General features: G+C 46.6%; 1 long non-coding RNA gene across 1 annotated transcript in view; it reads left to right on the top strand.

Moving 5' to 3' along the window:
- Nucleotides 1-3798, top strand: part of LOC140905076 (uncharacterized) — a 30182-nt gene extending 26384 nt beyond the window's left edge. The window contains exons 2-3 of the long non-coding RNA XR_012156737.2: nucleotides 3215-3426; nucleotides 3578-3798. This is a non-coding gene — a long non-coding RNA (uncharacterized LOC140905076). The remainder of the gene's footprint in view (nucleotides 1-3214; nucleotides 3427-3577) is intronic.
- Nucleotides 3799-20486: the final 16688 nt, after the last annotated feature.

Below are 20486 nucleotides of genomic sequence, written 5' to 3'. Positions count from 1 at the left end.
ACAGACAAGATTGTCCATGACCATTGCATGCTGTTGTATCTTTGCTTTGGACTGTTCATGTTTTTCACATAAAATGTTAATGCCCCTTGCTTCAAAGCAGTTAATAGCAACATGACAAATCTGCCACTATCTTTCTCTGTCATGGATTATTGCTTCCCAGTTGCTGGGGTCAACCAGACATGCTTTCAAGTATGACTTCAGTGTGTCTATATTGTTTGCACTGGCCCCCATGAGAATGGGTACCTTGATTTAACTGACCATAAAACGTGGCCTTAGGTATTCTCGAGTCAGCCATACATGAGGTAGAGGTGTCCTTTATGTGCTCCTGCCTGGAGTACACTGGAGTTGCTGGATTTGTTGGGAGAGGAGGCTGTGCAGTTGCAGCTCTGATGCAGCCGAAGGAACTTTGACACCTATGAGCAGACTGCTCATGGCATGGATGAGAAAGAGCATGAAAGGGATATGCAGCGGTGCCATGCTAAGATAAAGGAGCTGAGGCAGGTGTACCAGAAAGCAAGGGAAGCCAACTGTCACTCTGGTGTGGCACTGAAAACATGCCGCTTTTACAAGGAGTTGCATGCCATGCTCTCTGGCAACCCCACCGCCACTACCCAGAGACCCTTGGATACTTCTGGGGGACTGGAGGCAGCAGCCAGTAGACTTAATCCTGAGGAAGAAGGTGTGGACGAGGAGGTCAAGCTGGAGGAAGGGGTGGGAGAGGCTCGTCCAGTGGCTTGGTGAGCCAGAACCTCTTTTTGACTCCAGAGGGTTATAGCCAGTCCCAGCAGTCTGGCTCAGGTGCACCTGAAGTCAGAGAGGAAAGCTCCGTTAAGTATTTATTTTGCTTTGATACTGCATGGTTACATGAGTATGAGGTATAGGTGTCCTTTATTTTGTTACATGGTGCACTTGGGAGAAGGGATTGAAATTAACAATACTAGGTACTGTTTGCATTTGCTTCACATACCCCTGTGCAGCTATGCAGTGGGGGTCTTGCAGAAAAGTTTGTTAATGCACATCGAGATCTCCTGGGAATTCTCCATAAAGGCATCTAGGAAAATTTCCTGCAGATACTCTGCAATCCTCTGCCGAAGGTTCCTTGGCAGAGCTGCTCTGTTTTTTCCCCTCTTTTAGGAAACTTTTCCGTGCTAGTTAGCAATTACTTCTGCAGGAACCAAAGCAGCACACAGGTGAGCAGCATACGGACCCTGTCTGAAGCCGCCCGCATGCTGGAAATGCATCCTTCCCTCTTTGGTTACCCGAGTAGTGTGATTTCAGCTTCGATCACCCCTCACCTGTGGAAAACTGTGCCAGTATTCAGAATAGTGTCCCTGGGCGCTTGCACTAATCCCCTCTGAAACCACCCAGATCCTTTGTCCCATCTTGCACCTCCCCACCCCACTCCCAGCCAAACTCACCATGTTTAGTGCTCTGGCCAGGCTGTGTGCTTCCCAAGGGCAAGTGAGAAAGAGGTGTATGCAACTTCTATGATTCAAGACTGAGTGCACACACAATACTGATTCTGTGTATTGTTTCTTCTGCTGATTCAAATGTGCCCTTGGGGGCCAGCTCCTACACACTGGCAGAGGACATGTTTCAAGACATGCTACAATTGTCTGAGCAGGCTTATAGCGAGCACAGAACATAGAGAGAGACAGTAAATGAAAAACTAGATTGGATATCCAGGAGAGCAGATGGGGGCAGGAGCAGATAATAGAAGGGCAGGAACGGATGATAAAGCTCATGGTGGACCAGAGATGCTCAGGTCCCAGTTGGAACACATGTGCTTGACTCCCCCTGCAGCCCATAGAGAGGTGTGTTCCATGTCCTCCCCAAACTCCCCCCAAACATTCTTCGCATGGTCCCAGCCCACCGCAGTACCCTTTGCACTCTACGCCAGCGGACATTTTCCATAACAACAGCTGGATTTACACACAGCTGTGAGATCCTCATTTCAGAGTGCTACTCAGTGTCATGTCTCTTGTAAGAAATGTTAAATCTGTGTATTGCTGTTTAATAAAAATGTAGTCTTACAAAGACAGTGATTCTTTATTTGTGACCTACACATGGTGATTGCAGCAGAAATTCATACAGAGTGGTAATCAGCACATTTGCAGACTACAATTAACACTCAGGCAGGAATCATTAGAAGGGTCATTAAGGTGGCAAGTAAACAGTGCCTGGCTGAATGCATTACAGAAAGAGATTACTACAATGCTGCTTCAAAACCTTCCTGATTCAAATAGCCCCCTGTTGAGCCCCTCTAATAACCCTAGTGTCTGGCTGCTCAAAATCAGCCACCAGGCGATTCACCTCAACACTCCACCTCTGGGGAAACTTTTCCTCCTTGGCTTCACAAATGTTATGCAGAGTACAGCAGGCTGCTATGACCATGGAAATATTTTCCTCACTGAGGTCTAACCTTCCAAAAAGGCAGTGCCAGCAACCCTATAATCTGCCAACTGCACATTCTATGGTCATTCTGCACCTGCTGATAGTAGTATAAGGGCCCTATGGTCAATCAAACCCTAACCCTGCCCCTTGACCCCTTAAACGCTGCCAACCTGTCACCAGAAGTCCCGCCCCATGGGGGTATTACTTCCAGGGTCAAGGCGGACACATGACCGGAAACAAGGTGTGTCATGTGACCCCCTCTAAGAACTCCTCCCACTATCCTCTACCAATCAGGATGTTTTTTCCCCCCAAAGGCCCACCCCGAGAGGAGATTTGACCCATTAGGGGGAGTTCCAGGGTGGGGTGACCCATCCTTAAGCGGTTTATGGGACCCCTCTAAAACTCCTCCCACTGCCCTCTACCAATCAGGAGGGGTTTCAGCTGTTGGGGACCACCCCGGAGAGGAGGAATTCTGGGGCAGGGTGACAGGTCCAGAAGTGGTTCATGTGACCCCTCCAAGAACTCCTCCCACCACCCTCTAGCAATCGTGATGGGTTTCGGCCGCATAGGACCGCCCTGAGAGCAGATTTGACCAAAATTGGGCAAGTTCTGGGATGGTGTGAACCGCCCAGAAAAGGGTCGTGTGACCCCTCTAAGAACTCCTCCCAGCACCCTCTGCCAATCATAGCACAGCACCATTACCCCATAAGTCCAAGTACCAGGCAGAAGAGGCCATCTTTTACCAAGAATGCGTGTTTTAGAAATCATGGAAACATGAACTCCTTCACCACCCCCATGAGAACTTCAGACTTTCTTTTAGCCCCGAGCACCTTTGGATTTGTGTGGAGAAAGTGCTACATCAGCGACAGTTCTGACGAGGGCCCTTTGACTCAACCATTGATGGATACACAGGAACCCGACCCCGAAACCCAAACCCTTGTGAGGCACCCTGATGAGTGTGACACCCTCTCATTGTCCACCCCCCTAGAGGTGGAAGGCAATCATGGCTTGGAAGAGTCACCAGCAGACAAGGTAAACAGAAAAGACTCAGGTAAATGAATGATTAAGAAGTGATGGTTGAGGATGGGATGTAATGGGGTTAGGAACCGACCTCGGATTGCGTAAATCTAAAAACAAGCAGTGGGGTGCTTATACTGTTTCTTTTCTGAAAATCTTTCAACAGCTTGACTATGCCTTTCTAGAGGCTTTTGAGAACTTACACATCGGTAGCCCTGTAGGAGTAAATATATCTTGCATCAGCTGTTTTTGCTCATGTCTGAGACACAGATCTCAAGAAGAAAATCTGGAAAAGGACAAAATGGAAGAATGAACCAGCTCAGACTTCCTTAAGGTAGGGGGTCATGGCATCCATTTTTACAGGTGGCTGTAAAAGGTTGTGTTAAACCAGGCAATTAATAAAACTTATTTAAATGTGTCAATATGAATGTGTCCCCCTCCATATTCGTGTTAGTAAAAGATGGTACCAATAATAGTCATTTCTATACAAACGGCTCTGTTAAAGAAAATATATTACACCCCCAGGGAAGTTGGGAGCTTCAGTGGGGTGAACCCTCTTTTTCAAATGGCCAAAAAGCATAGTAAAACTTTAAATAGAAAACAGGTAACAGCCTGGCTTTCAGACCAGGATGCTTACACTTTACACAAACCAGCTCAAATACGTTTTAAAAGAAACAAGACCGTTGTTTCAGATGTGGATACGCAATGGCAGGCAGATTTGGTGGATAGGCATCAGTTCTCCAAACACAACAGAGGTTTTAAATACATCTTAACAGTGATAGACATTCTATCCAAACGTGCCTGGGCCATAGGCTTAAAAAGACAAGACAAGTGGTGAGGTATCCAAGGCCTTTAAAGCTATTTTCTGCGAAGGTCGCGTGCCTCAAAAATTACAAACCGATCTGGGGAAAGAATTTTTAAACAAACCTTTAAGCAGATTGTTAAATCGGCATGGAGTCCACCATTTTGTTACTAATAATGAAGTCAAAGCAGGGGTTGTGGAGCGATTTAACAGAACTTTAAAAACTAGGATGCGGAAATATTTTACAGCCCATAACACCTTTCGCTACATCAACGTGTTACCTGACTTCATAAAGAGTTACAACCAGAGCTTTCACAGAACTGTACGTACCAGACCCGCTGATGTTAACCCTTCAAATTCTTTGAAGGTATGGAAAACTGTTTACAGAGATGGTTTTAAAATAAAACTGGTTGTTGCCCCTTTTAGAAAAGGCAACCACGTGAGTATCTAAAACCAAAGGAGCTTTTGGAAAAGGTTATGAACAGATGTTTACCGATGAGATATTCATAGTGGATGAAGCCTTAACCAGGGGCCAGAGACCTGTAAACCAATTAGAAGATTACAAGAGTGAGACAGTTACTGGATCTTTTTACCCTGAAGAATTACAAAAAGTAAACCCTAAATGAGACAGGATTTACAGGATTGAAAAAATTCTAGCGGAGAAAGGAAAAGGGAGAAAAAAGCAGCTACTGGTGAAATGGTTGGGGTGGCCTGATAAGTTTAACAGCTGGGTGGAAGCTTCTCAACTCTGAGACATTTAGACACAAAAAAAAAAAAAAAAAAAAAAAGATTCCTCCTGCAAAGACAGAGAGAGAGAGAGAAAGAAATAAGCAATGGCGGGTTTTACATTACTTTGCCCAGCAATGCCAACTCTGCAGTTTTTCCCCAAAACACCAGCTCCAACTTTACAATATGGCTAATTAAGCCCTTGGATCTCCCAGGTGCCTGGGAGGTGGGGTTAGTGGAAATACAATACCCACACAGCTGGAACACTATCAGCGAAGACACCTCTTTCGAAATCACCTTTGGAGATATGACGTGGAATTTCATCCTACGATAAAGTTATTACTCGACCATACCCAAATTACTGGATCATTTGAACAGCACCATGGCTCATCATCCCGGACCGCCTGAGGTGGTCATGAACTATGACCCTGTGGGTAGAAAAGTTAGACTTAAATCTGACGATTTTACATATATGTTTTCTACTGGCGTGGAGCTAGCTAACATTCTGGGTTTGGGCCCCAAGTGCGGTTTCCAAAAATTTCCCTTCTTGGCAGACATCACAGGGAGTTTCAACTCCCTGTATCTGTACATGGATATCGTAGAACACCAGTTTGTGGGGGACTTTTCTGTTCTCCTGTTACGCTGCATCCTGTTCCTCTGTTGTATGGGGCACGGGTCACTTGCTGGAGGATTGTCTGCTCCTTGAAGTCTTTAAACCATGATTTGAGGACTTCAGTAGCTCAGACATAGGTGAGAGGTTTATTGCAGGAGTGGGTGGGTGAGATTCTGTGGCCTGCATTGTGCAGGAGATCAGACTAGATGATCATAATGGTCCCTTCTGACCTTAATATCTATGAATCTAAAACAACAAGTTTGTCACCATCACCTACAATAAACCTCATTACATCCCTGTCAGTAAACACCACATCGACACCATCACCATTGAAATAAAGAAAGATCAGAACAGACGCGTCTCGTTTGGCTTTGGCAAGGTGATTGTCAAGCTGCACCTGCATCCGTGGAGAGAGCGAGCTTTCTAAAAAGCAAAACACTATTATGGCAATCCTAAAAAATTACGGTGACCCCACTATCTACAGGAACTATTACAAAGCCCAGGCTGGATACACCCTTCCTGGATATCATGGGGCCCCCGTGATGTACGGGGCTGGTGTGGGTGAAATATTTCGTAACCTCTTTCAAAAAGCCATACTGTTTTTGAGGAGGGGGCTAGAGATTATTAAACCCCACGTAAAAACTGCCGCTCAAAACATAGCTAAAGACGGGGTAGGTCATGTCTCCCGCGCTGTTCTGGAGAAGGTGGGGAATACAGCTTCACAGGAAGGATCAGGGCTGATGTACATTAAAAGGAGGAAGAGAAAGAAATGAGTCATACCCGCGACGCACAGGTCCCCCGAAACCCTTTAAAAGAAGGGCTTTGACACGCACGGCCAGCCATAAGCGAAAGTCCAAGAGGAAGCCTGGGCAAAAGAGGAGACGCTCTGCCTGGTAAAAGAGAGATATTTTAATTAACATGGCTTTTGTTCACTGCAGGTCTGAAGAGTGCACCAAATCAGAACTAGACTTGTTCCAAATAGCCGCTACTCAGACCAGCATCGAGAAAAGCATCTACATTGAGGTGCTAGCCTCTATCAGCTGTTATGGAGTCTGCCCCCATTGACTTTTTTATAGCAGGGAATGGCATAGATTATATGGATTTAAACAATATGATGCTGTACCTGTGTTGCAAGATTGTAAAAGGAGATGGAACTGAACTCGCCAGGGATGCCAAGGTGGGCCTGGCAAATTACCCCGTGGCCTCTATTTTCAGTCAGTTGGATGTCACGCTGGGAGACCGCCTCATAATCCAAAGCAACAACTGTTACCCTTACAGGGCCTTTATAGAATCAGTGCTCAATTACAGCAGTGACACCCTCACCACGCAATTTTCCGCTGGCCTGTTCTACAAAGACACTGCTGGACAACACGAAGAAACGGAGTTGGATGGAGGGAATCTAGGGTTTGTGAGGCGGGCAAAGCTGACGGCCCAGAGCAGGACAGTAGAGCTGCTGGATCATCTACACAGTGACCTGTTTTTTCAAGAAAAACTTTTGTTGAATGGAGTGGATGTGAAAAATAAACTGATGCGCAGTAAAGATGTTTTCTGTTTAATGGGCAGTGCGGCCGAAGGCTTTAAACTGCGCATTGTATCAGCATCCCTTTTTGTGAAGAAAGTTACGGGTGTTCCCAAGTGTCCGTCTGGGGCATGCGGAGGCCCTGCTTACCGCTAATGCTAAATACCCTGTGGACCATGTGGGAATGAAAGTGTTTAGCATCCCCGTGGGCAGCAGGGTCAATAACCAGGAGAACCTGTTGCTTGTCCTAGAGTTTGTGGATAATGATGCCTTTAGCAGAAGTTACCCTAAAAATCCCTTTCATTTTAAACATTACAATATTAATTTTGTGGCCTTGTATGTGGATGGTGAACAGATACCAACCAAGCCTCTACAACCAGACTTCGAGGCAGGACGCTGTGTGAGAGAATACATGAATCTGGTACAGACGGCTGGTAAACACATGAAAGATCGTTCTCTGTTCATCGACCATGAAGAGTTTGACAGGGTTACATCTTGTTTGCCTTTGACCTGATTAAAACCGGGAACCTGAGAGCAGAAATACATTTTGGGAAGGCTTTAACGGTTACCGTCAATATGATCACGTATGGGGTTTTTGACAACGTCATAGAGATAAATCAGAGGAGAAATGTTCGGTTTGACTACACGTGAACATGGACACCATACAGCTCTCACGTGTCTTATCAACGGACCCTTACACGAAAAAGTATTTCTTAGATGTGTTCCCTTGTGATTGGCTCCCTGGTGGCAAGCTCTGTCAGAGACCCCTCAGTTTGGTGGTCAACACGCATCCACACAACCAACCGGGTGAACACTGGCTCACCTTGTATCTGGTGGAGTGTAACCGTGGAGAGTTTTTTGACTCATATGGGCACCCCCCGAACAGTGTGTTGTTTCCTAAAAGCATTATGAAATTTTTAAACAAAAATGCCACAGACATTGTGTTTCACAATAGACAATTACAAGACCCCCGCTCCGTCGGCTGCAGCTATCACTGCGTGTTTTTCTTACATCATCGTAGCAAGGGTTTATCTTTTGACCGGATTTTAAAATTGTATTCTAACGACTTAGTGCAAAACGACTAGATGGTGATGAATTTTGTAGTAAATAAATTTAAATTCTTGGGCAGGCCTAGCCTTGCTCAAAACATGTTTCAACAAGCCCAGACATGTGCATCTTGCAATGATTTTCATAGCCATGTTATCCAATAAAGCACCCCAGGTAAGGGGTTTAATAACAACTGATGTTTGGTGGGTTTTTGTTAAAAAAAAATAACAATGACCAATTCAGAAAAAGTACATTACATTATTATTAGATTATTATTATTATTAGATTATTTTATTTTTTTTTAAAAAAAAGTATAGAAATATTTTATTTAAAGCAAAACATTACCAGTTTTAAAAATTTTAGAATGTGAAAAATATTACACATGGAGCCATTCGGATCTTTTAGCCAGTTTTCATTTTTTAGATGGCAAAAAAGGGGTCATGGTTTCTCAATCTACTCCAGTGTCCGCGGTTGAGGCCTTCAGGCGTTCCAAAAGATCTCTGTTGGCTGCGTTGCCCATGACGGAAGATGGTACGTTCAGTTCCACCATGGCATTCATAAACACATCCCATCCTTTAGGTACATGTCTGCTAGGAACAGAGCGTGTCTGGGTGACGGCCCTGACTAAGTCCAGCATGTTAGAACTGTTAACCACAGAGCCTTTGTATACAAAAGTCCCTTTATCGTTCCATGAAGAGATTTTTTTATCCTGGTCCAGCTTATTTAGCAGTACTAATGCATTTTTCTTATAACACTTATTCACGTTATCCATCACCTCCGAGCAAAAGACTCTGAGGTCTTTGGTGTTTCTGGGGGTTTGTCAGTCACACTCTGTTCCTGTTCCGGTAGAAACAGACTTATTTTCCCTTTATCCACATCGCTCTGCTTCACATATGTTAGGTATCTTTGAAGCACGGCACTGTAAAGTTTAGCCTTTTCGTATTTGGCCAAGTCAGTTCTTTGAAGAACAGACTTCATTTCAGCATCCCATAAGTGAGTTGCGGTCATTCTGATATTTTCCTCTGCTGGAGGGGGAGCTCTTAATTGCTCCAGTTGGCGGCTGGGCACCAGGTACATTTTTTCTGCATACTCCATTATTGATTAGTCAAAAGCCCTGTTATCAGAGGGATAGCAAAACTTAACAGAGGTCCACTAAACCCCACAGACTGCTTTACCAGATGCTTCTTTCTTTTAAGTGAAACCCTTTTATTACACAAAGATTTTATAAGCCTGCGTCTCTTTTTCAGCACACACACTTGATTCTGTGTCAAAGGTACATTTCCTTTTAAGGTATTGAGCGCTATTTCTGAGATGGCTGCTACTAAATCATCAGAGGCTGAACGCAGTATAGACCTCCTTTGCTGCGGGGACAGTTTGCTAAGTAATTTTAAAAGGAGCAGGTTTCTCTTCACGCACCTAGACATGTTATCGGTCAGAAACCCCAGCTGTTAAAAAGGGGCCTGCCAATAATTCATCTCTTTTTATACCAGGCTGTTGTAAACCACCGGCCAGTCTGGAGAGAAAAGACCAGTTCTTAGTCTATAAGCTTCTGGTGTGGAAGCATTTAAATCCACCACGAGGTAGCTACAAGGTCTTTTGGTAACATCCTCAAAAGCTTCTAGAAAGAATTAAGCTTTGCCGGGGTACTTTGCCAAGCGAGTTAGTGATTTGTTATTTATCTCTGGGGTTTTTGAACAGAACCATATACTTTGTGTTCAGGTTAATTGTGCGACACTTTTTCCCCTGACAAAATGTGTTTTGAAATATATACATAATGCTCAGGTTTCTGTGATGCACATACTTGGTAAAGGTTTTCTCAATTTCCTCGCTTTCACAAGCAGAGTTCATCAGATTGTCTATGATAATCATTTACTTTATTGGTAGGAAACATACGGTCATCGTCAAAAGCATCAGGCAGCCCCTCCACAAAACTGATAAAGGGATATTTACAGAGCAGTTCCTTATATAGATGTTGCCAACAACTGTAACATCACTCAATATTCTCGGGCATAACAGACAATGTTTGTTTGGCATTATCGAACATATTTTTTATAAAGCAACTTTTTCTGCAGTTGCTAGGCCCTGCGAGAATTGCAGGAAAGTGGTGTTTCCACCTCGTATCCATTTTTAAAAGCCATAGGGCAAGGTTTTAAACCCTTCTCCTAGGATCCTCTTGTTGTAAATGACTTTCTTTCTGTTTTCTTAAGGGTTTTTGTCTCTATTTGCCACTGCACCTCTATCTTTTTTGAGGTGTTTTCTCGCAGGCCCGTGCCATAGTCCAGGACTAGATCTTTCCAACTAGATCATCATGCCAGCAATGCCCCTCTGCCATGTACATTGTCCAAACCGGACGGTCTCTACACAAAAGACTAAATGGACACAAATCTGACATCAGGAATCATAACATTCAAAAACCGGTAGGAGAACACTTCATCCTCTCTGGCCACTCAGTAACAGACAAGGTGGCAATTTTGCAACAGAAAAGCTTCAAAAACAGACTCCAATGAGAAACTGCTGAGCTTGAATTAATATGCAAACTAGATACCATTAACTTGGGTTTGAATAGAGACTGAGAGTGCCTGGTTCTTTACACATATTGAATCTATGTTCTTTACACATATTTCCTCATGTTAAGTATCCTCACACCTTCTTGTCAACTGTCTAAATGGGCCATCTTGATTATCACTACAAAAGTTATTTTCTCTTGCTGATAATAGCTCATCTTAATTAATTAGCCTCTTACAGTTGGTATGGCTACTTCCACCTTTTCATGTTCTCTATATGTATGTGTGTGTGTGTGTGTGTGTGTGTGTGTGTGTGTGTGTGTATATATATATATCTTACTATATGTTCCACTCTATGCATCCAGTGAAGTGGGCTGTAGTCCACGAAAGCTTATGCTCAAATAAATTTGTTTGTCTCTAAGTTGCCACAAGTACTCCTGTTCTTAAAACTTTTAGCTCACTTAAGGGCCAGAGACCTTCTAACAGAAACAGATAGTCACAAAGCCGTTTTCAATAGCTTTTTAAAAAAAATTTACAGCTACCAAGTTTTATATCACATATTTGTCCCCTCACAATTCTCTAACTTAATCCTTTTAGATTTCTTACAAATAGTCTTTTTCTTAAGCAGGGTTCTGTAACTTTTTGTGCAGACCAGACAGTCAATATAACGCTGTAAGCGGGCATCTTCTGGTTGGGTCATTTTCTTTAAAACATGGTCAGGGTCTCCACTGAATTGCACAGCATTTATCAAGGTCACCCTTTGCAATAATGTTCTGGGGTTAGGCACAGACACTGCATAGCATAACTTATGGCAATAAAGGTGTTTAATAAGCTTTCCAAACACAGCTCAGCACACAGGCCCCGGAGCTTGCAGTTTATATCCACTGGAGTCCAAGTCATGGTGCTGTTGGGCTGGCGCATCTATGACACAGCCCTCACAATCTTCAAAAAGCTTTTCCGGAAGGCAGTGTGTAAAAGTTTGGACTCACCCCTGTAGCGCCTCTTGCTGGTCGTTGGAAATTAGCTCTTTTCCAGCCTGGAGTGCCCTCTGCATGCCGGTGATCTGCACAGCTCTGGCCCCCGTGTCCCTTACAGACCCCCAGTGCCCCTTTCTCTAGGTTCTGCCCCCTGACAGCACCCCCAAACTCTGCCTCGGGGTCTCCCCTTCCTAGAGGACCCCCAACCTACTATCCCCACCTTGCCTCAGTCTGGGCAACTGCCAGTCATCACCAAGCCCCCGCTCCCTGGGGCAGACTGCAGTGTAAAGGCCACTCATCATAGGCAAGGGGGTTCAGACCTGTTGCCTTTCTCTGCCTCCCAGTACCTCTAAGGGCCTTGGACAAGGCCTTACAGTCTGGGGAGTTGCCAGCCTGGAGCGCCCCATTCAGCCTGCTCCTTCCCCAGCACTGCACCACCCTCAGTACCCTGTCAGGCAGGCAGCCAGGCCCTGCTCTCTCCCAGCCTGGAGAGACACTCCTTGGGCCTCTGCCTCACAGCCTTTTTATACAGGCCAGCTGGGGCCTGATTGGGGAAGCAGCTGCAGCTGGGCCATGCCCCAATCAGCCATCCCCAGCCACAGCCCTCTGCAGAGCTGCTTTTAACACCTTTTATTTTAGGAGCAGGGTAGCTCCCCCAAACACAGTGATTAAGGACAGCATAAACAGCAACGCGTACAATAGTCCGCATGACTTTTTTACACTCACAACGTGGCACTGGCTCAGTTAGTTCCATGCCAAGCCTCCTCCTAAACTCCTCATAGCCATCATCCTTGGAGTCATTTTCAACAATTTGTATCGGCGTTGAGCAAAAACAAGGTGGGCCTGGTTCATCTTCGCTGCTTGATGCAACGCTGTCCAGGACCTCCGGGTCCTCTAGTAAGGCATCGTTAAGCTGTTGAGAGATTTTCAGACAAGAAACAAGTGTAAGTTTCCATTGCTTGTTTTTAGATTTACACAACCCCCGGTTCCTAACCACATTATACCCCATCATCGTCTGTCACTTCTTAATCATTCATTTACTGAGCGACATCTTTTCCGTTCACCTTGTCTGCCGGTGACTCCCCCGAGCTGCATTCGCCTTCCTCCTCCGGGGGGTGGAGGACAAGAGGCCACCATGCTCATCTGGGTGTCTCACAAACAGTTCGGGTTCTGGAGTATCCATCAACGGCTGGGCCAAAGGGCTCCCCTCGGTTACTCCCTCCTCCTCCTCGGAGCTGTCGCTGATGTAACACTTTCTCCGCACATGGTCAAAGACCCTCTGGGCTAAAACAAAGTCCCAAGTTCTCACAGGGGCAGTGAAGGAGTCCATGTTGCCACGATTTCTAAAACACGCATTCTTGGTAGAAGATGACCTCTTCTGACTGGCACTGGGACTTCTCGGGTGATGGTGCTGCACTCTGATTGGCAGAGGATGCTGGGAGGAGTTCTTAAAGGGGTCACACGACCCTCTTCTGGGCGGTTCACGCCATCTGAGAACCTGCCCTATTTTGGTCAAATCTTTTCTCGGGGCAGTCCTAGGCAGCTGAAAACCATTGTGATTGGTAGAGGGCAGTGGGAGAAGTTCTTAGAGAGGTCACATGAACCACTTCCGGACAGGCCACCCCACCCCAGAATTCCTCCTAGTTGATCAAATCTCCTCTCAGGGGTGGTCCCCAACATCTGAAACCCCTCCTGATTGGTACAGGGCAGTGGGAGGAGTTCTTTGAGGGGTCATACAAACCACTTCCAGATGGGTCACCCCACCCCAGAATTCCTCTCCTCCCCCAGTTGGTCAAATCTCCTCTCAGGGTGGTCCCCAGTGACTGAAACCCGTCCTGATTGGTAGAGGGAGGAGTTGTTAGAGGGGTCACAGGAACCACTTCCGAATGGGTCACCCTGCCCTGGAACTCCCCCTAATGGGTCAAATCTCCTCTCGGGATGGTCCTACAGGGGCAAAACCCAGTGGGAGTTGGGAAGTGGGAGGAGTTCTTAGAGAGGTCACATGACACACCTTGCTTCCGGCATCAAGGCGGACACATGACCGGAAGTAATACCCGCCATGGGGCGGGATTTCCGGTGACAGGTCGGCAGGGTTAGGGTTTAATTTATGGTAGGGCCCTTATACTACTGCTGACCCTGTTGTTGAAGCTTTCCTTGCTGCTGTCAAGGTTTTTAGTGTCAGGATGCATGAGGCATGAGAGTAAGGGGTCGGCTGGGTCCCCCAGGATCAACATCGGCATTTCCACATCCCCTATTGAAATCATCTTCTCTGGAAAGAAAGTCCCAGTGTGCAGCTTGCTGTACAGGCCAGTGTTCCTGAAAATACGTGCATCATGCACATTCCCTGACCGCCTTGCATTGATGTCAGTGAAACGACCCGGATGATTCACTAGCACCTGCAATACTATAGCAAAGAAGCCCTTTCTGTTGACGTACTGGGTTGCAAGATGGTCTGGGGTCAAAATGGGGATGTGCGTGCCATCTATTCCCCCTGTCCACAGTTAGGGAATCCCATTGCCACAAAGACATCCACTATTTCCTGCACATTGCCCAGAGTCACAGTCCTTCGTAGCAGGCAACAATAAATGGCCTTGCACACTGGCATCACCACAAACCCCACGCTGGACTTCCCAACTCCAGACTGATTCACAACTGGCCAGTAGCAGTCTGGAGTCTCCAGCTTCCACACAGTGATCGCCACTTCTCCACCCAGAAGGCAAGTCTCATTTTGGTGTCCTTGCACTGTGAGGGGGGACTGTACACAGTTCAAGAAGATGGCTTTGTGCCTATGAAAGTTATGCAGCCACTCCTCCTCATCCCAAAACTGCATCACAATGTGATCCCGCCACTCAGTGCTTGTTTCCCGAGCCCAATAGCGACAGTCTACTGTGTGAGCTGCTCCGTGAATGCCAACATCAATCTTGAATTTTTTCTTTCCATGGTACACAACAGGGCAGGCACCACGGATTCCTGTTCAGATTCAGCTGCATTGTGTTCATAACCCTCATCACAAGACTGGTGAACAGTGCAGGAGCCATGATTTCAGGCAGAGATGGCAGGCACAAAGTTTACAGTTTACAGGGGCAATTGAAAAATGGTGCAAAACTGTAGTCGCAAGCCCTTGGACTTATGAGACTGAGAAAACTGCATCATGGGGCAGTGATCCTGCCCCCATGATGGACTGCAATTCATTCCCAGAACTCCTAACAGCAGAAGCTGATGATTTGCACAGAGGGATAGCTACCCACGTTGCACTGCTCTCTCTGATGGTGCTAGAGCACCAACTGTGGATGCGCTCTGTCAACACAAGGAGTGTTGTGTGAACATGCACAAGCGATGTAATTACAGCGGTTTACGATCAGCGATGTAACTTAAGTTGACTTAACTCTGTAGTGTAGACATAGCCTTAATGCAGTTTAGCATTGAGAGAGGCGGCGTTGAGCTGACAATATGTAATCTGGTAGTTCAACAACACAGTTTGAGAACCAGTGGCTAAGAGTCATGATTCGAGTTTTATGGGTTAGGGTCCTCTTTAATATTTCATTTTTGTTTACTTTAAATATCAGTGAATAGATATACGTTGTCTTGGTAAAGCATTTATTATGCCACAGGCACTATCCCCAAGCAGTTAATGTAAATGGGTTTGGGAAAATCCACTTTCTTCTTTCCTATGTGGTATTTAGATAGTTAAAACCCATCTGTTGTGTGTATTCACTCTGGGCATTTCCAGATATAACATAGAATCTTTTCCTTTCTCTTGGGAGATTTGGACTGACTCATCCTATTTAAATACCCACAGAAGGAAGTTAGGAAAGGGAAGAAACTATTAAGATTCCCCCCAGTGATGTTTTCCTGGGATTTCCTAGCCGGCAGCCTTATTGGAGCTGCAGTGTAAAAAATCTCTGAAGGCTGCTTTGTGAGCCCCCTTAAGCCAAGTTAATTGAGAGACTCCATTGAAGTAATCTGTAGTGTAGATCTACCCAAAGAGGTCCTTGAAGGAGAGTGAATAATGGCTCAGAGTGCATTAACTCTCCTCTCTGTTCCCTAAACGGTGGAGCTACATATCCCCATTCCTGCCTTTTTCTGGGTATGTCTACACTACGAAATTAGGTTGAATTTATAGAAGTAGATTTTTTAGAAATCGATTTTATACAGTCTATTGTGTGTGTCCCCACTTAAGACCATTAAGTCGGCAGAGTGTGTCCACAGTATTGAGGCTAGCTTCGACTTCTGGAGCGTTGCACTGTGGATAGCTTTCCCACAGTTCCCGCAGTCTCCGCCTCCCATTGGAATTCTGGGTTAAGCTCCCAATGCCAGATGGGGCAAAAACATTGTCGTGGGTGGCTCTGGGTACATGTCATCAGGCCCTCCCTCCCTCCATGAAAGCAACGGTAGACAATCATTTCGCGCCTTTTTTCCTGGGTGACCTGTGCAGACGCCATCCCACGGCAAGCATGGAGCCCACTCAGCTCACCATCACCGTACATCTCCTGGGTGCTGGCAGAAGCGGGACTACATTGCTACACAGCAGCAGCTCATTGCCTTGTGGCAGCAGATGGTGCAGTATGACTGGTAGCCGCCGCCACCACCGTTGTCATTGTTGTCTCCTGGGTGCTCTTGGCCATCCTCGGTGAGGTCTGTCAGGGGCGCCTGGACATAAGTGGGAGTGACTCTAGGTCATTCTCTTCTTAAGTTTCATCTTATGGAGATTCAGTCTGCCTGGAAACTATGATGGCTACAGTCGTTCTGCACCATTTGCTGGTGAGCACCCAGGAGATGACGACAGCTAGCAGTCGTATTGAACCGTCTGCTGCCAGCCTACCCCTTGCTCCCCCCTCTCTCCCTCCCTCCATGAAAGCAACAGCCAACGATTTCACACCTTTTTCCGTGCAGGCGCCATATTGCTGTCAGCATCATCATCCACCCGCCGCTTCCGCTGCCACTCTGCTCTCCTGCAGATGCCATACCATGGCAAGCATGGAGCCCGCTCAGATCACTGCAGCAGTTATGAGCGTTGTAAACACCACACACGTTATCCAGCAATATATGCAGAACCAGAACCTGCAAAAGCAGGCGAGGAGGCGATGGCAGCGCGGTGATGAGGACATGGACCCAGACTCTCTCAAAGTCCGGGCCCCAGCAATTGGACATCATAGTGGTAATGGAGCAGATTCATGCTGTGGAACACCGTTTCTGGGCCCGGGAAACAAGCACAGACTGGTGGGACCGCATAGTGTTTCAGGTCTGGGACGATTCCCAGTGGCAGCGAAACTTTCGCATCTCTAAGGGCACTTTCATGGAACTTTGTGACTTGCTTTCCCCTGCCCTGAAGCGCAAAAATACCAAGATGAGAGCAGCCCTCACAGTTCACAAGCGAGTGGCAATAGCCCTGTGGAAGCTTGCAACGCCAGACAGCTACCGGTCAGTCGGGAATCAATTTGGAGTGGGCAAATCTACTGTGGGGGCCAACGCAATCACTGAGATGCTGCTATCAAGGGTAGTGACTCTGGGAAATGTGCAGGTCATAAGGGAATCCCATTGCAGCAAAGCCATCCACAACTGTAGTGGGGTGATAGACGGAACCCATATCCCTATCTTGGCACTGGACCACCAAGGCAGCGAGTAGATAAACCAAAAGGGATACTTTTCAATGGTTTTGCAAGCACTGGTGGATCACAAGGGACGTTTCACCAACATCAAAGTGGGATGGCCAGGAAAGGTACATGATGCTTGCATCTTCAGGAACTCTGGTCTGTTTCAACAACTGCAGCATGGGACTTTCTTCCCAGAGCAGAAAATAACCATTGGGGATGTTGAAATGCCAATAGTTGTCCTTGGGGACCCAGCCTACCCTTTGCTCCCATGGCTCATGAAGCCATACACAGGCAGCCTGGACAGTAGGCAGGAACTGTTCAACTATAGGCTGAGCAAGTGCAGAATGGTGGTAGAATGTGCATTTGGATGTTTAAAAGCACGCTGGTGCAGTTTACTGACTCGGTTAGACCTCAGCGAAAACAATATTCCCATTGTTATTACTGCTTGCTGTGTGCTCCACAATATCTGTGAGAGTAAGGGGGAGACATTTATGGCGGGGTGGGAGGTTGAGGCAAAGCGCCTGGCCACTGATTACACGCAGCTAGACACCAGGGCGGTTAGAAGAGTACAGGAGGGCACGGTGCACATCAGAGAAGCTTTGAAAACCAGTTTAATGACTGGCCAGGCTACGGTGTGAAAGTTCCATTTGTTTCTCCTGGATGAACACCCGCCCCCTTGGTTCACTCTACTTCCCTGTAAGCCAACCACCCTCCCCTCCCTGCTTCGATCACCACTTGCAGAGGCAATAAAGTCATTGTTGTTTCAAATTCATGCATTCTTTATTAACTAATCACACAAATAGGGGGATAACTGCCAAAGTAGTCCAGGAGGGATGGGGAAGGAGGGAAAGACAAGGCCACACTGCAATTTAAAACTTATTGAATGCCAACTTTCTGTTGCTTGGGCAGTCTTCTGAGGTGGAGTGCTTGGGTGTCTGGAGGGCCCCCTCCCCACCGCGTTCTTGGGTGTCTTGGTGAGGAGGCTATGGAACTTGGGGAGGAGGGCGGTTGGTTACACAGGGGCTGTAACGGCAGTCTGTGCTCCTGCCTTTCCTGCACCTCAACCATATGCCAGAGCATATCAGTCTGATCCTCCAGTAGCCTCAGCATTGCCTCCTGCCTTCTGTCAGCAAGCTGACACCACCTATCATCTTCAACCCGCCACCTGTCCTTGCGTTCATATTGTGCTTTCCTGGACTCTTACATTGCTTGTCTCCATGCATTTTGCTGGGATCTTTCAGTGTGGGAGGACTGCATGAGCTCAGAGAGCATTTCATCGCGAGTACTTTTTTTCGCCTTCTAATCTTCACTAGCCTCTGGGACAGAGATGATAGTGTGAGTGTTGAAACATTTGCAGCTGTGGGAGGGGAAAAAAGGGAGAGTAGTCGTTAAAAAGACACATTTTAGAGAACAATGGGCAGACTTTCACGGTGAACCTTGCTGTTAACATTACATAGCACATGTGCTTTTGGTACAAGGTCGCATTTTGCCTCTAATATTGAAGGTCTGCCAGTTTGGTGTGAGAGATCACATACACAGGGCTGGGCAACAGAATTCAACTTGCAGGCAACCATGCTAAGCCACAGTCTTTTAGCTTCTTTAACCTTCAGAACATGTGAGAATGGTTTCCCATACCAAGCAGCCATTGGGTTGGCCATTTAAAATGGGTTTGCAATTTAAAAGGAGGGGCTGCGGTTTTTGGGTTAACGTGTAGCACAAACCCAACTAAACCCCCCCACACACACCCAATTCTCTGGGATGATCGCTTCACCCCTCCCCCCACCACGTGGATAACATCGGGGAATATTTCTTTTCAGCCACAAGCACACAGACCAGCAGGAACGGCCACCTCTGAATGTCCCCTTAATAAAATTACTCTATTTCAACCAGGTGACCATGAGGAGTTACCATCCAGGAGAGCTTTATGGACATGTCCCTGGAGGATTTCTGCTCCATCCCCAGACACGTTAACAGACTTTTCCAGTAGCTGTACTGGCCGCAAATGCATCCCAAGTCTTCAGGGCAAATCAATCATTAAACACGCTTGCTTTTAAACCATGTATTATATTTACAAAGGTACACTCACCAGAGGTCCCTTCTCCACCTGGTGTGTCCAGGAGGCAGCCTTGGGTGGGTTCGAGGGGTACTGGCTCCAGATCCAGGGTGAGAAACAGTTCCTGGCTCTCGGGGAAAACAGTTTCTCTGCTTGCTTGCTGTGCATTATCTTCCTCATCCCCAAAATGCACATCCCTGTTGTGTGACAATCCACTGATGGAGTTAAAGCACAGGGGTGGGGTAGTGGTGGCTGCACCCCTAGAATGGCATGCCGCTCATCATAGAAGCCATTTGCCTCTCTGTTTTTTTGGTAGGCTTGCCTGAGCTCCTAAAGTTTCACATGGTACCGCTGCGGGTCCCTGTTATAGCCTCTGTCCTTCATGCCCTTGGAGATTTTTTCAAATGTTTGGGCATTTCGTCTTTTGGAACGGAGTTCTGATAGCGCAGATTCGTCTCCCCATACAGCGATCAGATCCTGTACCTCCCGTTCAGTCCATATTGGAGCTTTTTTGCGATTCTGGGGCTCCATCATGGTCACCTCTGCTGATGAGATCTACACTCACCTGCAGCTTGCCGTGCTGGCCAAACAGGAAATGAGATTCAAAAGTTTGTGGGCCTTTTCCTGTCTACCTGGCCAGTGCATCTGAGTTGAGAGTGCTGTCCAGAGCGGTCGCAGTGGACCACTCTGGGATAGCTCCTGAAGGCCAATACCGTCAAATTGTGACCACACTACTCCACACTACCCCAAATTCGACATGGCAAGGTCAGTTTCAGCGCTAATCCCCTCGTCAGGGGAGGAGTATAGAAATTGATTTTAAGAGCCCTTTAAGTCGAAAAAATGGCTTCATCGTGTGGATGGGTGTAGGGTTAAATCGATCTAACGCTGCTAAATTTGACCTAAACTCAAAGTGTAGACCAGGGCTCCTTCTCTGCTATGGAGTCCTGACCCCGCTGAAGGATCTCCTTTGAAGAAATTACACGCAATTGTGTGGCAGAAGCAGCTGACTCCTCTTCCTCGCATGGGATGGGAGAGATCCAGACAGAGGCTCTGTCCACAGTGGTTGGATTGGGGGAGCAATTAGGCCCCGTATGTCTGTTCAACTAGAGCAAATACTGACTTTTCCTTTCTAATCCTTATTGATGTGTAGACTGTGTGGATCTTGCAACAATTTTTGAGAACACCAAGGGCCCCATGTCTGAACTGAACAGTGACAGATACATAGGAACATAAGAATGGC

The sequence above is a fragment of the Lepidochelys kempii genome, chromosome 1 (assembly GCF_965140285.1).
Source record: "Lepidochelys kempii isolate rLepKem1 chromosome 1, rLepKem1.hap1, whole genome shotgun sequence".
In the NCBI taxonomy this organism is placed as follows: Eukaryota; Metazoa; Chordata; order Testudines; family Cheloniidae; genus Lepidochelys; species Lepidochelys kempii.
The sequence above is the reverse complement of the archived record's forward strand: the minus strand, read 5'-3'. Positions and strand labels throughout refer to the sequence as shown.